Source organism: Notothenia rossii (genome assembly GCF_949606895.1).
Source record: "Notothenia rossii genome assembly, chromosome: 2".
NCBI classification, from domain to species: domain Eukaryota; kingdom Metazoa; phylum Chordata; class Actinopteri; order Perciformes; family Nototheniidae; genus Notothenia; species Notothenia rossii.
Window position 1 is genome coordinate 43,995,940 of NC_136904.1, and position 10,154 is coordinate 44,006,093.

General features: G+C 40.3%; 1 long non-coding RNA gene across 1 annotated transcript; it reads left to right on the forward strand.

The window, feature by feature from the left end:
• Window positions 1-420: 420 nt before the first annotated feature.
• LOC307029529 lies at window positions 421-9,149 on the forward strand. Its single transcript, XR_013805371.1, has 4 exons — window positions 421-1,137; window positions 3,252-3,338; window positions 3,512-7,649; window positions 8,010-9,149. It is a non-coding gene; the product is annotated as an uncharacterized lncRNA (long non-coding RNA).
• Window positions 9,150-10,154: the final 1,005 nt, after the last annotated feature.

Consider the following 10,154-nt stretch of genomic DNA (forward strand, 5'->3'; position numbering starts at 1 on the left):
GAATCCCTCGTCCGGTGCTGTTATATATATCCTCTGCTGGCTCCTCCCCGCCAGCCGGCTTGCCTCGTCTCTAATGTCCGTTGTTGCATTTAAACAGAGGATTGGTACTTTTCACATTCAATATATGCTTAACACGCCTTTTCTCCTCATATTCTCTTTCATCACTTTTCATGTAACACATTCTAAACGCTGTAATCAATACTCTAAAATATACAGAAAATACTTCACGGCTGGTTTGGTTTCCGGTCATTCCGGAAGTTGTCACATGCTACTCTCGTGTGTAAACAATATTGTATTCAAATAAACTGTACCTTCATTTAATATTCAGCATGGTAGTATCTCGAAATCTATAGTTGTAGTCTTAAATCAGTAGGTTTCGGTTTGCACCACTCCATGTCATTTCGCTCCTAAATTCACCTCTTTAGGAAATCGTATATTAGCTACAAGCTAAATGCTAACCGGAGATGAAGGATTTTCAGAATAAAAGCTTAACTGGTTGTGCACGAGAATTTCAGTTTTTTTCAGTATAAAACAGCGTTTAAACTGACGGTATGTTTAAACTACATTAGACCATCAAAACATTGATTTTAATTTTTAACACAACGATGATGTAGTTAATCCATAGGTTAATATCCAATGTGGCTGTGTCCCCTTTGAAATGTTCTGATAATCTATAAGCAATAAAACTGCAATTCCGTTATCTGCTGTCCGCTCTGTGCTCCGTGCGCTCTGGGTCCTGCAATTCCTGCTTCCTTACGTAGTAAACAATAAGGAAAGTCTGCTGCGTGAAGTGCTTACGCCGGCTGGCATTCTTCATATTTTACGCAGGACCATATCTCTGGAACCCATTGGTCGATTTGGGTGATTTACACCTTTTTCTTAACCAAAATATCCAATAGAATCGAGGGGCAGTTCCCAAATCCACGTAAACATTACCATAGAACTATATAATAGAGAAGCAAACAAAGCACATCTGAAAGTACAAGCCTGGACGGCAAAACTTTATACCCAGTATATTGCCATAAATATGATGGTGGATTATCAGTAAATAATTCTACGTGACACAAAGACATTGGATTAACCTTGAGCGGCGTTTTTATTCCGGGGAACACAACTTTTGATCACAAATCAAAAAAGGTAAGACGTAATTATTGAAATATTTGTGAAACCGGATGTTGTTTACTTTCTCTTTTCTGGCTGATAGCTCCGCAATTCGAGGTACTACAGTGATGACATTACATGTGTGGAATCTGTAGAGTCTCAGCTTTAATCAGATATCTTGTTTGTGCAGTGACGATAAGTAATAAGCGCATTGCTACCTTGAGTGCTGTGCAAAAGTCCGTTAGCATTAGTTAGCATATTTTCGCTCCATGCTAATTCAAAGGCTTGGTATTACTCTTGTGTTTCTTTTAGCTAAAAATGGTTCATATTGTTAGTTAGTTGAGTTTCTTATTGTTAAAAGTGTATGGAACATTAATAGTTTCATAAATGTTAAGAAGCCCTGAGACATAGTCTCATAAAAACGAATTTAACTGATCTTTTTAATTTTATTTTTTTTTACTCAAAATGCTAGCACTGACCCTCTGAATTAGCCCCAAGCAAAAAATGCTAACCTATTACTGCACCGAAAATCACTCCTAGTGTAATAGATTGTTTTCGTAATATTGACAGTATTTTAACTGTTACCTTTGACCTTTGTTAATGTAGTTTAATTGTAGGATGTTTGGAAAGGATGAGAAGGTATTCTGTCTGCGCTTGTTTGTGTTCGTTTTGGTGACGTGTGATCTGTTAAACTGTGATCGACTCGATGGCCTTGATCTGGGAGACGGAGAACGATTGCTCTTGTCTCCGCCCACATATCTGGGGGGTTTGCGGCACTTTCCTCACTCGAGTAAAGTACCGGAGAATGAAACCTAAGTTTGACTCTTGTCAAAATTCTTCCCTTTTATCAGGTATGTAGATAGTACAAAAATATAACAAATTGGGCCAAACTATAACATAACATGTGTAAGGAGTGTTTTAAAGTGGTTGTGTGAAATATTGAGTGTGTTATTATTACGTTTTATCAGCTTGGGCTGATGTGTGTGATAGCCAAGAATGTGTGTAGTAACGTCTACATGGTTTCATGAACAAACACTGCGTAGCGCGCATTTGCCGCCATCTTGTGTATTGTGTATGCACACAGTTATATGTAATATGTTGTCAATTATATCATCTAATCAATGATATTGTGGTAATTAACACTAGAACCGCCAACGGGTAAATTTTACCCGCAGCTGTTTTTTGATTGTATGTAACTTTTTTTCCATAACATATTAAAGTCTCCTAGTCTGTGACTTTTCCTGAAAGTGTGTTATATAGCACCCTCTGTTGTTAAAAATTGTCAATAGGGAGTCAGATTGAAAAAAATCGCCAAATAAATTGCCATTTATACCCATATTCGCCAGCGGGTAATATTTACCTCATATAAAATGCAGCGTAAACATGACGTGTTGCTATCGCAACGCCTTTTGTCTACTGCGGTTCCTTGTAGATAGAGAGATAGATAGAGAGAGATAGATAGATATATTGATAGATATATATATATATATATATATATATATATATATAGTTATAGATAGTGTAACATCTTGGAGAATACAAGATCTTGGATGACTAAGCTCACGTTGAGGACGTAATGCATGTGTGCAGATTACGTGCCAGTTGAATACAGATGGACACTCGGAATGAGAGAAGTAGTCCGCGTCGTCTGTTTATGTAGACAATTATATGTTCATAGAACAGAACATTACAGATGGATCGATAGATAGTTATAGATAGATAGAGAGAGATTGAGAGATTTGTATCTAAACAAAACACAAGTCTAACACCAAGCGTTTCAATCAGCACTTGTAGTGATATTTTATACTTCATGCTATCTGCACAAACTATATCATATGAAAAGCTGAGAGTCCACAGATTCTATTGGTATTAATGTCATCCCTGTGCGATCAAAACTCACTGTTCTGTATGATAAATAAAATAACATTGTACCTTGCAAATCAATAGCGGGTACATTTTACCCGTTGGCGGTTTTAGGTATACAGCGACCTCTGGCGGTTCTAGTGTTAAGAAGTTTCATGATTGAAATACAGTGTTAATAGCCAAGTTGTATGTGCTATTGAAAGGTGTTGCATTTGTTGACACTCGAGTAAAGTACCGGAGAATGAAACCTAACTTTGACTCTTGTCAAAATTCTTACCTTTTATCAGGGGCGTAACATTTGGGGGCTCGTCCGGGATGAATGTGACGAGGGCCAGCTGTTCCAGATAGATGTCCCCGATCATTGGCGGTTTTAGGTATACAGCGACCTCTGGCGGTTCTAGTGTTAAGAAGTTTCATGATTGAAATACAGTGTTAATAGCCAAGTTGTATGTGCTATTGAAAGGTGTTGCATTTGTTGACACTCGAGTAAAGTACCGGAGAATGAAACCTAACTTTGACTCTTGTCAAAATTCTTACCTTTTATCAGGGGCGTAACATTTGGGGGCTCGTCCGGGATGAATGTGATGAGGGCCAGCTGTTCCAGATAGATGTCCCCGATCATCATTCAAATCCATTTTCAATACAACTAGGGTGGACAACGACGTGTGGTGGTTCAATAACTACGGAGAGGGACTTGTATACAATCTGAGGTCAACTACGGGTGCCAGGAGAGTTACGCTGTCTCATCTGCAAAGTGAAGGTTCTACATTACACTGACAATGTCCACAGGACAAGAGATTGAAATGGGCTCCTCAGCGCTAGAAGACTTGAAGCTAGGTGGTAAACTGTACACACTGACAAGGGGATGATTTGATTGAAGTGTGTGATTTCCTAACTATTGCCGGGTCAACTTTTGAGTAAAATCCGTTCGTCTCTCATGTCACATGTTAGAATGCACTTAGAGAGAGAAGAGCTAAGTGAACTTGAGGATCAGGTTATGGCAGAGCTACTTGTTCTAAAAGATAACATAGTTGAGTTACAACAGGCTGCTTTATTACGAGAAGATAACAGAGAAAAAGAGCAGAGTTCAGGTGACAAACAGACAGACGTGGTGCAGGAAAATGTCATACAGCCGTCAGAAAGAGAAAGTTTGCTTAAAGAGATAGAGAAACTACAATCAGCCTTAGCGTTTTCACTACAGGCAAAACCAGACCAGACCAGTGGGGCCCAAAGGTTAGTGAGTGGGGAAGGTAATGTTAGGGATTAATTCTGTCTTTACTTCTAAATATTTAACCTATTCTGTGTGTTGACATTTACGACCATCCCTGCTTCTAATCTCCCGTAAGGAATGTGATAATGGAGTCGTATGTTGATACTACCAGGTTTTATGGCCTGACCTGGCGGGCACAGGGGGGGTTTTACGACTGTGAGAATGCTGGCTTTCTCAGCTCCACAGATGTGAGAGACATCTCCTGTGGCTCCAGATGTTTACGCCCATCCCCAATATGTGGATTTGACTCTGTAAACTAGTTAAAGGGTCTACCAAGATGCGAGGCTGATCAGATATGACATGGCAACCCACCAGTGTAGTCAGAATCTCTGGCTGTGTGACTTGTGATGTGAATTTCTCCGGCCGATGCTTGTATTAAAGATCCGTGCTTGACATTGAAGGGTTTATCGCCGGCCACTAGAGGGCAGCGTCACTGCTGTCGCTGCCCGGTTATGCCGTGCTCTGACCCGGTAGTGCCGAGCGGCCATTTTAGTTCAAACATTGTTCATTCACTCCGCCTCGAGTTGAGACGTTCATCCACTCATTCATGTAAGACTGTTTCCACTATGATAATTATACTATATATTATGCTATATATATATTATACTATTATACTACTATACTCTGTGTCGTGGTATATATTTGTGTTGATGACATGCATGGAGGTAATACTTTGTCAGCTTATTTTGCTGCATTACTCTGTTTCAGGGTGTCGTCATCCTTGTGAATAAATTACCGAAACTGACATTTAGGAGTGTGTTTCTTCAGACATCCAAGCTCCAACTCTCCTCGTGTCTCTCTGTGTCCTGACTCTCCATTGCTGCAGAAGTTTCCCTTACAAATAATACTATTAAACAAGACAATGTGACTGTCCAACAGACCCCCAAACCACGTGTCTCATTACAGTGGAGCAGAGAATTCAAAATAACAGGCCAGATTGGTGAGCCAGGTCATAAAGAAAAACTTACATTCTCTAGTCTAGCACATCAAATTGAGCAAGGCATGAGCAAGGGATTTCCTGAAATATAAATAGTGGATGCAGTGATAAGGGCAATAGTACCAGGCCTACAACTACGCAGCTATTTAGAGGGAAAAATTAACCTGACTTTACCTACCTTGAGGAGGATACTCAGGTCCCATAACCAAGAAAAAGGAGCAACAGAACTGTACAAACAACTGACCTCAGAGGTCCAAAATAACAAGGAGACTCCACAAAACTTCCTGATCCGCGCTCTGGATTTAAGACAGAAAATTCAGTTTGCTTCACAGGAGGCAGAATCTGGTCTAAGATATGATCCTGTCCTTGTACAGAGTATGTTTCTCCACACTGTTCTCACAGGCCTGCAAAATGACAACATTAGAAGTGATCTTCAGCCGTATTTGCAACCGACAACATCAAGTGATGAGCTGCTCCTCGAAAAAGTTAACATTGCTTGTGCAGAAGCAGAGAAACAAAATAAAAAGAAACTACTTACCCAGCAGCTGCACTCAGCTCAATCCAGCGAGACAACTGCAGAGAAAAAGGAAAAGAATACTAATCCAGACCAAAACAGTAGATTTCAGCCTGATGTTCTGAGTGAACTGAAAGAAATGCGGTCTGATATGTACGGTCGCCGGCAGGTGCAAACGCGGAACAACGGCGCAAAAAGCATACTGTACATAAGCAGGAAACACCTGCAAATAATGAAATGAAAAACAAACAAACCCTGAAAACAAATACAACAGAAAAACGCTGCATTTACTGAAATGATGCAAACTAAATACAACACCCAAACCCCGAAAACAAACGCAACAAAAAAACGCTGCAAATATCAAAACGATATGCAAAGTCCAAAGCACGTACAAATCCCAAAACACATACAAAAAAAAAACATTCCGGAAGTGCTCCAGGCCTCTAGGGGGCGCGCTACGTGGAACAGATTGATGCCTGACCAGACATAGAGAGAACAAACGAGTGATGGAAAACGGGAGGAAAGAATTTTCATTTAATTGGAGAAAGATATAAGAAGGTACGTTTTGTTGTATACATAGAGCGTCATATTTATATAGCTAGCGTTAGCATGCCTAACTACTACACCAGCTGAGGAGAGGAGAGCTTCACGTGAAGAGAAGATAAAGTGAGGGAAGAACATTATTAAAAGAGATGACAAATCAAGTGCAGGCAAATAACACGGGCCATAGTGAGAACCGCGGAATAAGGACATTTGAATTCTTAGCAGTTTGTTTATATGTATGTATTTGTGTATAGATGTTGCAACTATACAGAGCTTTAGCAATTGCCTGTAACTATGGTCATGCTAATAAAGCTATTGAATTGAGAGAGAAAGAGAGAGAGAGAAGTGACAACATGTGAAGAGGGACAAAGTAATGACAGGATAGTAGTGTGCATTAGACATGCTCAAGAACAAATATAGAGAAGGCATTCAAGGAGAGAGAGAGACAAAACACAGATTCAATGGTAAACATGATGTATCTTTCTATTTATTTAGCTAACCACTATTTAGACTGTAGCCTCATCCCAATACCCCTCCTTGACTCCTCTCTTCCCCTCCTCCGGGACTTGACCCGGAAATCGATCAAGACATGCCATTTGGAAGGACGTCCCAATAGCTGAAATGCACACGGAGGAGGGGTGAGGGAGGAGACGAAAGGGAGGATACACGCGAGCAGACTACGCGGAAGTGTTTTCACTACTCGCGTATAAAAGCCCCGCCCCCACCTTCACAGCTGGTCGATTTCAACAGAGGAAAACCCACAACTGGAAGATGAGTGGAAAAGCGTCACATAAATGTATAAGTGCTCACAGCTCCGTGGGAATTATTATGTGCAATTCATTTCTAAAAGGCTTTCACATTACTATAATTATGTTTAATTTAAATGTAGGTACATTTTACACAAAAACGGAACACAAAAGCGGGACCAACCATCATACATTGAATTCCTTGACTAACAAGAGAAAGATTCAATCATTTAAATAAATATTTAACCAGAAATGGGCCGGTTCTAAGGGGTTATTCAGTTAAGACCAATGAGAGGGGATACAGCTGTGCACATGTCATCATTAACAGACGTTGTTTAAGAGTGACGTTTGAGTGAACGAGGACATCCCAATTAATACCTGAGGACTCCTCTGTCCTCGCGTCACCTCCTCGTGTCTCTCGCTCGCATCTTACGGAGGTGGAGCTAAGATGCAAGGAAGGGACGTGAGTGAGGGAAAGGAGGAGTCGAGGAGGGGTATTGGGATGAGGCTTATGTGTTTTTGATTGACTTGATTAAATGGATTTACTACATCAATGTATGTGTTTTCAGGCTGCTATGTTTTGTCCTTTCTGTGGCCAACATCTGGGGACAGTTCAAGTGTTCTGTGGCTCCTGTGGCAAAAATGTACAGTTTTTGGCAGACGTTGAACACAACAGTAAGTTCACTTTTTTTTATTGTATCTGTTTCAAATGCAAGAAATAAGGATTCAACACACTCCTCTGTTTAGAATACTAATTGGCAGATGCATACACTAGTTATCAGCATGAAGGACACATTTTTTCATTGTCTGTTTATGTGAAATATGTAGAAGCCATCATTAAATTGTAGACCAATGCATGATTAAATACACAAAACATGTGTATTATATAATACATTCATAATTGTGTATTAGTTATATCTTTATAGAGAACATTATACATTTAGAATCAGATTTTGAGACAGTGAGCGGCTGGGAAAGTCACACCGCCATGGGGCACAAACAGTTGCTATGACATGATGTTTTCTTCATTCTCAGGCATTCCATAAGGAGGGTCAGGAACTCACGCTTGGGACCACCAGTGTCCACTCCATCCTCAGTTTGTCCCTCATCATCAGTGAACTTAACTGACATCTCATGAGAGGGGTCGAATGAGGCACCTTTGAAGCCGCGGATTGCTCCATCCCACACATTGGCTCTATTAATATTGAACCTGTTGCAAGATGTATTTGTTCTTTTTGCAAAGAGTTTTGCAACAATGTCCTCCGCAGTCAGGTATCCTGTGCTGGGAAAGACAAAGTGATGTATTGTAATTAGGGCCGGGACTTTAACGCGTTAATTAAGATTAATTAATTACACAAACATTTACGCATTTTAATCGCACTTATTTTTGCACCGCGGAACGTTTCTCACTGGATGAGTTTCAGGGGTACCGATTATACTGGAGCACCAACTAACGTTCATGACTTCAAACAACAACAAACCACAGTGAACAATAGTCAAACGTGAACGAAGAAGCTGATGAGACCGCTTTGGTTGGCCCCGTGGATGGGACATTTTGTTTTAAAAAACGGACGGATGGAAGCATCGATAAGAGCACGGTTGTTTGCAAATTATGCAAAAAGGAATTTGCATATCACCGCAGCACATCAAGCCTCAAGTATCACCTCAATGCAAAACATATAGCAGCTAGCGTGGAAGCTAGCGTGGACGTTAGCCCGACTCGGAATACAAGGACCCACACCCAATTCGCGTTGATCAAACAGTGGCCTATGCAACAGAGAGATTTTATTTTTCATCAGGATATTGGAAGAATAGGAGGGATTGAGGTCAATCACTGGCACTTTTTTATTTTATTTTAAATTGTACACTTTATGTTGAACTATTTATTACGTTATTGGTGCAACTGGCACTTTATGTTGAACTGTTTATTGTTTTGGCCAAGGTTATTGAGAGAGTTGGACTGAAATTGATTAGATTTTTTAAATCAACCGTTGGTAAATCAACAAAGTCTGTTATGGCCTCTGAAGCAACAGAGAGATGTTTTCTAATAGTCAGGGTTTCCAATGTTCTGAATGTACTTGAAAGTATTGTGTTTTACTTAAAAAACAAAGTGTTATAGTTTACAGAAGGTCTACCTACCTATAGGCTACCTGAATCTCTGAAATGTACTATATTCCTAAATATGCTATTGCTACACTTTATGGCAAAAATTGCACTTTTCTGTTGGTCTTGGTTAAGTACCACCTTGAAAAAAATAAACAATGTTTTGTTGCTTAAGCTTATGTATTCAGTCATTATTCAATGGTATACTAAAATCCATGTGAAAATTGCTTCTCACTGTTCTCAGGTCAAATATTTATATGTGATTAAAAATGCGATTAATTGCGATTAATTAATTACAAAGCCTGTAATTAATTAGATTAATTTTATTAATCGAGTCTCGGCCCTAACTGTAATATTAAATTAAAACTGCGGTTGCACTTGTGCGCGCAGTGATGAGCGGGCCCTCGCATCCTTGCGCCTGTCGGGGAGGGCGTCCGGTCGTCCTGGCGTCAAGCAGACGCGCGCGAGTACTCGGAAATGAGCCGTTTGTCATTTCTCTAATTTCGCGTCCCAGACTCCCAGGTCATCCTGCAGCAACCTGGAAACGAATGTCGGCGCGCCGTCTGGAAGGAAAACTAATTTCTCTAAAGGCTCGTCGAGGATAGATTATTGAGGAGGCTGTCTGGAGAAGCCGTGACCGAGGATACACTGATTTAGAGGAGAGACGAGTGTCTCTGGAGGAGCTATAACCGAGACGATTTCCGGAGACGATTTCCGGAGACGATCTCCGGAGACGATTTCAGCCAACAGTGATGTTTAAAAGAGAAGAGACGCATGGCTGGATGTCAACGAAGCACAGCTCTGCAAACTGTTCCAGTTGTGATTATAAGTTATTCAAGATGATCAAATGTGCATCAGACTTTCTGCCCTTTACCGTTTGTTTGTTTACTCACTAATCACATCTCCCCTGGATGTTAGGTTATGCTTTCATTGTGAGGCGATGTTTACAGTGAGAACAGCTGCTGAGGTCAGTGCAGAAAGCAGAACAGTGTGTATAATATATATCGCTCAATAATATATGTAACAGGCCTACATTTCACACTTTATTTGTAGGCTTCAGGAGTGTGTGTGTGTGTG